Source organism: Pelodiscus sinensis, chromosome 5, assembly GCF_052426305.1.
Source record: "Pelodiscus sinensis isolate ZL-2025 chromosome 5, ASM5242630v1, whole genome shotgun sequence".
Classification (NCBI taxonomy): domain Eukaryota; kingdom Metazoa; phylum Chordata; order Testudines; family Trionychidae; genus Pelodiscus; species Pelodiscus sinensis.
Genome location: NC_143056.1, coordinates 62,648,703 through 62,656,020, shown reverse-complemented (window position 1 = coordinate 62,656,020; position 7,318 = coordinate 62,648,703). Strand labels below are relative to the sequence as shown.

The 7,318-nt window shown below is 55.9% G+C and overlaps 1 pseudogene; it reads right to left on the bottom strand.

Annotated features, from left to right (window-relative positions):
* Positions 1-394: 394 nt before the first annotated feature.
* On the bottom strand, positions 395-3,251 carry LOC102451917 (cytochrome P450 1B1 pseudogene; annotated as a pseudogene).
* Positions 3,252-7,318: the final 4,067 nt, after the last annotated feature.

Below are 7,318 nucleotides of genomic sequence, written 5' to 3'. Positions count from 1 at the left end.
ACGCGGGCGGTTCGCAGAGACAGCGCTTCTTTTCAGCCACTCCGTCCGTCTTGCCTCAGACCCCGGCCGCAACACGCCGGGTCAGCTTTCCCCTTGCCCCTTGCGGGAGAGCGGATGCGTCCGATCTCTAGAGGGCGAGAATCGCTGCGCCTCGCGACCCGCCAAAAGGAAGGCAGGAGCGTGACTACCGCGCCCCTGGCTCCACCAATCCCAAACGGACTGAAGCTGCTTGGGAGTCGGGGCTGAACTCCCGGCGCAAGCAGGCAAGTGGGGAGCAGTGGGCAGAAAGGATCGCTGCCCAGGAGCTCGGAGCCGGAGTCTCTGTTCCCTCCTCCCGGCTGGAGGGGACAGAAATTCACCCCAAGGGGCTTCCGACTTTCCCGGGAAGGGGAGTAACTGCCCTGCGCGGGGGAGAAAACGCCTCGAGCAAGCGCCGAGCCTACCTAAAGCTATGCGGAGCGCGCTCCCGCTGGCACTGGCTATAGGCGCAGCGAGCCCCGCGCAGCACCCCGAGGGCTGGGGAGGAGGGTGGTTCTTCACAGGGCATCGGCGGGCAGGCAGCCCTGGGGGGCGTCTCTTCTTTTCACAGAGACGGTGAAGGGCAGGGGCTTGAGCGCCAGCCCGTGCACGCAGTCCATGGTGAGCCGCTCGGCCGGGTTGGACTCGAAGGTGCACTGGTGCAGGAGGATGGCGGTGAAGAGGAAGATCTGGAGCTTGGAAAGCTGGTCGCCGATGCACCGCCTCTGGCCGATGGAGAAGATCATGACGCCGCACGTCAGGTCCCGGTCCAGCTTCTGCTCCTGGTCCAGGAAGCGGGCCGGGTCGAAGACATGCGGGTCCTTCCACTTGTGCCGGTCGTGGTTGACCGACCACTGGTTGACGAAGACCACCGTGTCCTTGGGGATGCGGAAGCCCTGCAGCTCCACGTCGGCGGTGGTGGCGTGCGGGATGGTGACCGGCACGAAGCTGCTGAAGCGCAGCGTCTCGTAGATGAAGGCTTCCAGGTAGGGCAAGCAGCTGCGGTCCTCGACAGTGGGCAGCCGGGCCCGGCCCACCACGCGGTCCAGCTCGGCCTGCAGCTGGCGCTGGAGGTGCGGGTGCTTGAGCAGCAGCAGCAGGACCCAGCAGAGGGCGGTGGAAGTGGTGTCCTGGCCGGCCCCGAAGATGTCGGTCATGGTGCCCTCCACGTAGTCCGGGCTGAGCCCCCCCGGCGCCCCGCTGCCGTCGCCCTGCTCGATCTGGCCGATGACGGCGTCGCTGATGTCGCGGGTGAGCCCCGGGTCGTAGGTGCGCCGGTGCTGGGCCACCTTGGCCTTGACGAAGTCGTGCAGCTCCTGGTTGAGCGCCTGGAAGTCGCGGAAGACGCTGCGCACGGGGTTGGGGAAGCGCTGCAGCCAGGGCAGCACGTCCACCAGGCTGCCCGCCCCCACCGTCTGCCCGAACTTGTCGTTGCGGCCCAGCAGCGCCCGGAACTCGCCGTCGTCGTGCCCGTAGCGCTGGCCGAAGCACAGGGCGCAGATCACGTTGGCGTTGGCCACGGTGAAGAGCGGGCAGGGGTCGAAGTAGGCGCCGCCCGCGCCGCGCCGCAGGAAGCCGCGGATCAGTTCCCGCGCCTCCGCCGCCACGTGCTGCTCCAGCAGGCGCCGGCTGTGGCCGCTGGCGGTGGAGAAGGCGCGCAGGCTGGCGTGGGCCAGGCGGCGGTGGGCGAGCCAGCGCGGGCTGTAGCGGCCGAAGGCCATGCTGCGCCCGCCCGACACCAGGCGGAAGGAGGGGAAGTCGGGGCGGCCGGCGAACTGGGCGCCCTGCCGCACCAGGGCCTGGCGGATGGTCGCCTCCCCGTTGAGCACCACCACGGGCCGCCGGCCCAGCCGCAGCTGGAAGACGTCGCCGTAGCGCTGGGCCATCCGGCAGAAGGTGAGGTGGGGCAGGCGGCCCAGCTGCAGCACGTTGCCCAGCAGCGGCCAGGCGAAGGGACCGGGCGGGCTCCCGCGCTGCGGCCTCAGGCGCTGCCTGGCCCACAGGCAGAGGAAGAAGGCGCTGGCCAGGAGCAAGGCGGGCCGGGCTGTGTCCTTGAGCCAGGCGGCCGGCTCCCCGGGGCTGCCGCTCCTCTCCCCTCCTGTGGCCATGGCGCGGCTCCCGCCCAGCGCTGGGTGCTGGCCACCGGGCCTGAGGAAGAGCCTTAGGAGCCTCTTGTGACCCCTACGCCGTCGGGGGGGGGGGGGAATCTCCGTCCAGCCCAGTCACTGGCTCAGTCAGCACCTGAACCGTCTAGGAGCCTCCCTCGTGCGCTTCCCCAGAGACCCGGGAGGTCCCTAGGGATCCCTCAGCGGGCTCCAGGCTCTCGCGGGCTCACCCTGAGTTCCTACAGTTTCTGCTGGAGCGCATGAGTTTCTTCAGATTGCCCTGCCCGGTTGATCTGTACCAGAGAGCGGGGGATTTGTTGCCTGTGTCTTCGCCTGGTAATTTCTGTGCTAGTCTTCCCTGAGATCCCCCCTCTCTGCTCTGGTGATTTGGAAGGGTGCATGCCCTGGCTTTATAGCCGCCTTGAAAGGGGCTGAGCCTCTCTCCTCCCATTGTGGTGGTCCCGCAGTCCCCCGAAAAGTCCGTGCGAAGCGGTTACGTGGTTTCGTCCCGGAGAGAATTGAAACAGCAGATTCATCCATCAAAAGAGGAAAGTCTGCAACTTTCCAAACTCTTCCCTGTGCCAAAGGCAACACGGTTCCCGGAGCAGCAGCAGCAGCAGGAGGAGGAGAACTTTTACCACGGGTCTCTGTGAGGCGCCTGAACAGTCTTTCCTCACTGGGGGACTTATGCACAAGGAAGGGATATTCTTTTGTGTTGTGAAAGAGACGCTTTCTCGCTTCCCAGTTTGTTAATGGCTGCTGAATGTCTGATACAGCCTTTGAAGAAGTAATCTGCTTCTCACCTGCAGGGCCATCTGTTTCTCTTTTTTTGTCACCCTTACAAAGTAGCCCAGGTAATTAACACCGAAGCAGTGAGATTAGTCTATCAGAAAATTAGGAGTCAGGACACCTGAGCTGTAACACTAACTGGTTGTAACTTTAAAACAACTTTCTTCCTCTCTGTGCCTGACTTTTTCCCTCTATAAAATGGGGTTCAAATTTTTGTGAAGGGCTTGGTGATCCCCAGAGGGAAAGAGTTACAGAAGTGCAATCTATTCTGAGGTGGGGGCCAGCATTTTAGGGTGACTTCCTTGATTGTTCCTAGGCAGAAGTTGCCTGTAGGATACACTGTAAGTTCATGGTTTTCTTAAGACCAGATGTAGAACAAGGAGGAATCAGCCAGGGCAGAGTGATGGTGGGGAGGGGAAGAGGATGTAGAGAGATCCTGTTATGTTTCCAGCTCTGCCAAGGGCTTGCAGTGCGATTTTTGGGTAAATCATAAAGCTGTCCCATCCCTCATATTCCTTTTTCTGTAAATAAAGTGTGTGAGTGTTTATGGATTAAATAAAAAGCTAAGCTAATTCTTGCCATTTGGTGTTAAGTTGTGGATACAATCGTGCCTATACAAAATACTCAGACCACCAGGTATAAAGAGGCAAATAAAATCAAAAGAGTACAGTATAAAAACATGCATACTCCTCTTATGGGATAGGTGGCTGTCAGAATTAATTCCCTTATCAAGCATATTTTCTTAGTGGTGCATGTTATAACTGTATGATATCTGTGTTATTACTGGTTCACCTTGATCTGTGAAGAGTGTCTGAGAATGACCTTAATAGGGTAGGGGTGAGGAATCAAAGATATTAGCACAATTTGCTATGGAGAGAGCAGCTGTGAGTACTAGTGGAGAGGGTCAGAATTGATTCTGTGCAGTCCATATACCACAGAATACTGTAGTGCCTAGAACACAAAAATCAAGTTGATTTTATTGTCACATGCTGTGGTGATGATTCCACTACTTCATCATATCTTTGAAGGGCTTTATAGCCATTGCCTACTGAATCCTCATAATACTTGGAGAGAGGGAGAGAAGAAGGTAGAATTGCCTAATACATTTCAGCTCCAGCTTGTTAAATTCCTTTTTAGAGTTGCATATGCAAACTGAGCAGTTCTGTTGCCCAACCACTTTTATAGGCATGCTGTCAGTACATGCTCTAATCAATTAATTGGAAAAAGAAATTGGCTTGATTTTTATCTCAGTTCACCTACAGACCTGATCAGAAAGCTTAAAGTTAACTATTTAGGGCCAGCCTGTAGGAATTTTTCAGACTAGGGAGTTTGCTATGTTATGACAAGGAAGAGGGAAGGTCTCCCATCACTACCTGCTCCCGCACTGTGCCCTGCTGCCGCTTCTAGACACTTCTCTTGGAGAGAGGCCACATTAGGAATTGAGGGCAGGAATAGGAGAGAATTTGCAAGGAACAGCAACTGATCCAGACAGGGAGCTTAAGCCAACAGTGAAGACATGCTAGGCCACTAGCCAGTTAGAGTGGGGTAGGCAGCTTTTCCAGGGCATGGTGGGGGCAGGGAACTAGAAAACTGCAAGGTGTGTGTATGTGTGTGTTGGTCTCATTTAGCCAGTTATATGGGCCCAGATCCACAAAGGCATTCAGGCTCTTCAGATCCGTGCAGGTGAAGAAGCCTAAATACCTTTGTGGATCTGGACCATGGGGAATATGAGCTTACTGCTAGATTACAGAGCAAATTCCACTATTTGATCTGAGGAAATGGGTCTGGCCCATGAAAGCTCATCACCTAATAAACCATCTTGTTACTCTTTAAAGTGCTACGTAGTCCTGTTTTTTGTTTCAGCTAGACCAGACTAACACAACTACATTTCTATTCCTGATCACCTGAAGGCTTTCACTGCTGCTCCCATTGGCCAGAACCAAAGCCAATGGGATCAGCAGGAGGCGGTGCCTGGAAGCAGCAGGAGACACAGAGTCAGGTAAGCATCACTTTATCCGCCTCATGCCCAGACTCTGCACTTCCATTCCCCTTATGTACCCCCCTCCTGCTGAGACCTTCCAATCCCAGCCTGCTCCTGTACCCAACCTCCTGGCCAGTCGTCGTCCCCCGGTCAGGTTACTTCTGCATCCAACCTCCCACCTAGACCATTCCCAGCCCACTCCAGCACCCTCCCTTTTGGCCAGACCCTGTATTCCTACCCCCTCCTGCACCCATTTTGTCATCATGTATGATTGGCTAGTGATCTATGGAAAAGTCTGTGTTGAATGGGTTGGACAATGGGCCTAAAAGTTTGAGAACCAGTGGTTTAAAATAAACTCTTACTAGATCAGAAAGTGTTGTTTTGACTAGAGAACACTAACAAAAGGAAAATCCCTATGCAACTTTAGTTAGGCAATTTATTTCCTATCTCTTAAAAGTTAAACTTTTCTATGTAAAATCCCATTTAAATATTGTTTAACCCAGTGGTTCCCAGCCATCCCCATTCTAAACCAGTGCCGGGTCGTGAGCTGCTGGCTGCTGGGCTGTGGCGGCTGCCGGAGCTGAAGCCAGCTTTTCACAGTGGCTCTGGAGACTGGGGCTGATTTTGCCTAGCAGTAGCACTGGGGCTGAGGCAGTGAGAGGAGGAGGCAGAGTAGGAGGCATCTCCCTCCCACTCCCACCCAGGTAAGATGGTGATGCAGCTGGGGCTCCGTGCTCCCTCCTCTTCCTCTCACCCCCCACTCGTGGGCATGAAGGAGGACAGAGGCCATACACCGCCAATGGCCGCTCCCCTACCCATGCGGCAGTAATGGCCACACTCCCTAGAAGGGACAGCCTTGCTCTGGGGAGTGTGGGGGTGGAGGGGCAAAGGGGCATTGAGTGGGGGCATGCTGGGGTCACAGGGCAAGAGGGTGTTGACATGGATTGTAGGGGTCAGAGGTTAAAGGGTCAAAGGGCATGATGCGTAGGGGTGGGGGTCAAAGGGTGTTGGGCACCAGGGAGCAAGAGGCTGGGCTGGGACTATGGCTTAAGTGGGAAGGGCTGGGGTTGAGGGAGGGCAGGGGTTAGAGGTCAAAGAGCAAGAGAGGGTGGGTTGCAGTGGGTCAGTGGTTATGGAGCCAGGCACGGTGCAGCTCATGCTTCTGTCTCAGGGGGCAGAAGATCTGAGGGTGTCTGAGCAGGGTTGGGGGCCTCAGAGCTTGTGGAACAGGCAGTTGCAGGGTCGATGGGGCAGGATCAGGGTTTGGTACAACAGGCAATGATGGAATTTGTGGAGTAAGGGGTGGTGGGGCAGGATCAGGAAGCACTGGAAGTGGTGGGGCAGGATATGGAGAAATGGGAGGTTGTTGTCAGGGTTTGCTGGGACACAGTGACTGCAGTGTCTACACTGCACCCCTTTTCCGGAAAAGGGATGCTAATGAGACACTTTGGAATAGCAAAATCCGCAGGGGATTTAAATATCCCCCGCGGTATTTGCATTAACATGGCTGCCGCTTTTTTCCGGCTTGGGGATAAGCCGGAGAAAAGCGGCAGTCTAGACGTGATTCTCCGGAAAATAAGCCCTTTTCCGGAGGATCTCTTATTCCTATTTGAAAGTAGGAATTAGAGATCCTCCGGAAAAGGGCTTATTTTCCGGAGAATCACGTCTAGACTGCCGCTTTTCTCCGGCTTATCCCCAAGCCGGAAAAAAGCGGCAGCCATGTTAATGCAAATACCGTGGGGGATATTTAAATCCCCTGCGGATTTTGCTATTCCAAAGTGTCTAATCTGCATCCCTTTTCCGGAAAAGGGGTGCAGTGTAGACACAGCCAAAGTGCCAAGGTTGGTAGTAAGAGTGGATGCAGGATGGGCTCCAGGCAAAACAGAGGTGGTTGAAGAAAGGAAGTTGGCAGCAGGGCATGTTGGGAAGCAGAAGATGGTGGGCACTGGGGTGATAGTCTTGGCAAGACAGACTTGTGAGGTAACGGGGTTAGTGGGATATAGGGGATATTAGATGATGGGTTTGGCAGGTTTAATACAGAGACACAGATCACCAGGGTTGGCTGGACAGGGTCAGAGGGTTCTGGGGTTGGAGGTAGAGGAAGGTGGGATCAGTGGGTCCCCTTCTCCCCCCCCCCAGCACCCTGTTCTCTCTCCCCTATGCCCTGCTGCAGAACCCTGCCCCCACCTCAGCACTCTGTCCCCTGCCCCAGCACCCACTAGCACCCTTCTCCAGCACCATGTCTCCCGGTTCCACCAGCACAGTTGGGGACACATTAGTGAGGCTTGGTGGTGGTGGTGGTGAGGGAGGGGGGGTTGGGAGGAGGGGTTTTTTTCATTGCCCTTGTGTGGCCGCAACTGACTTGTCTGTGGGTCAGTGACCTCTGACTCAAAACAGGTTCCTTACCCTTCTCAGAAATAAAGAC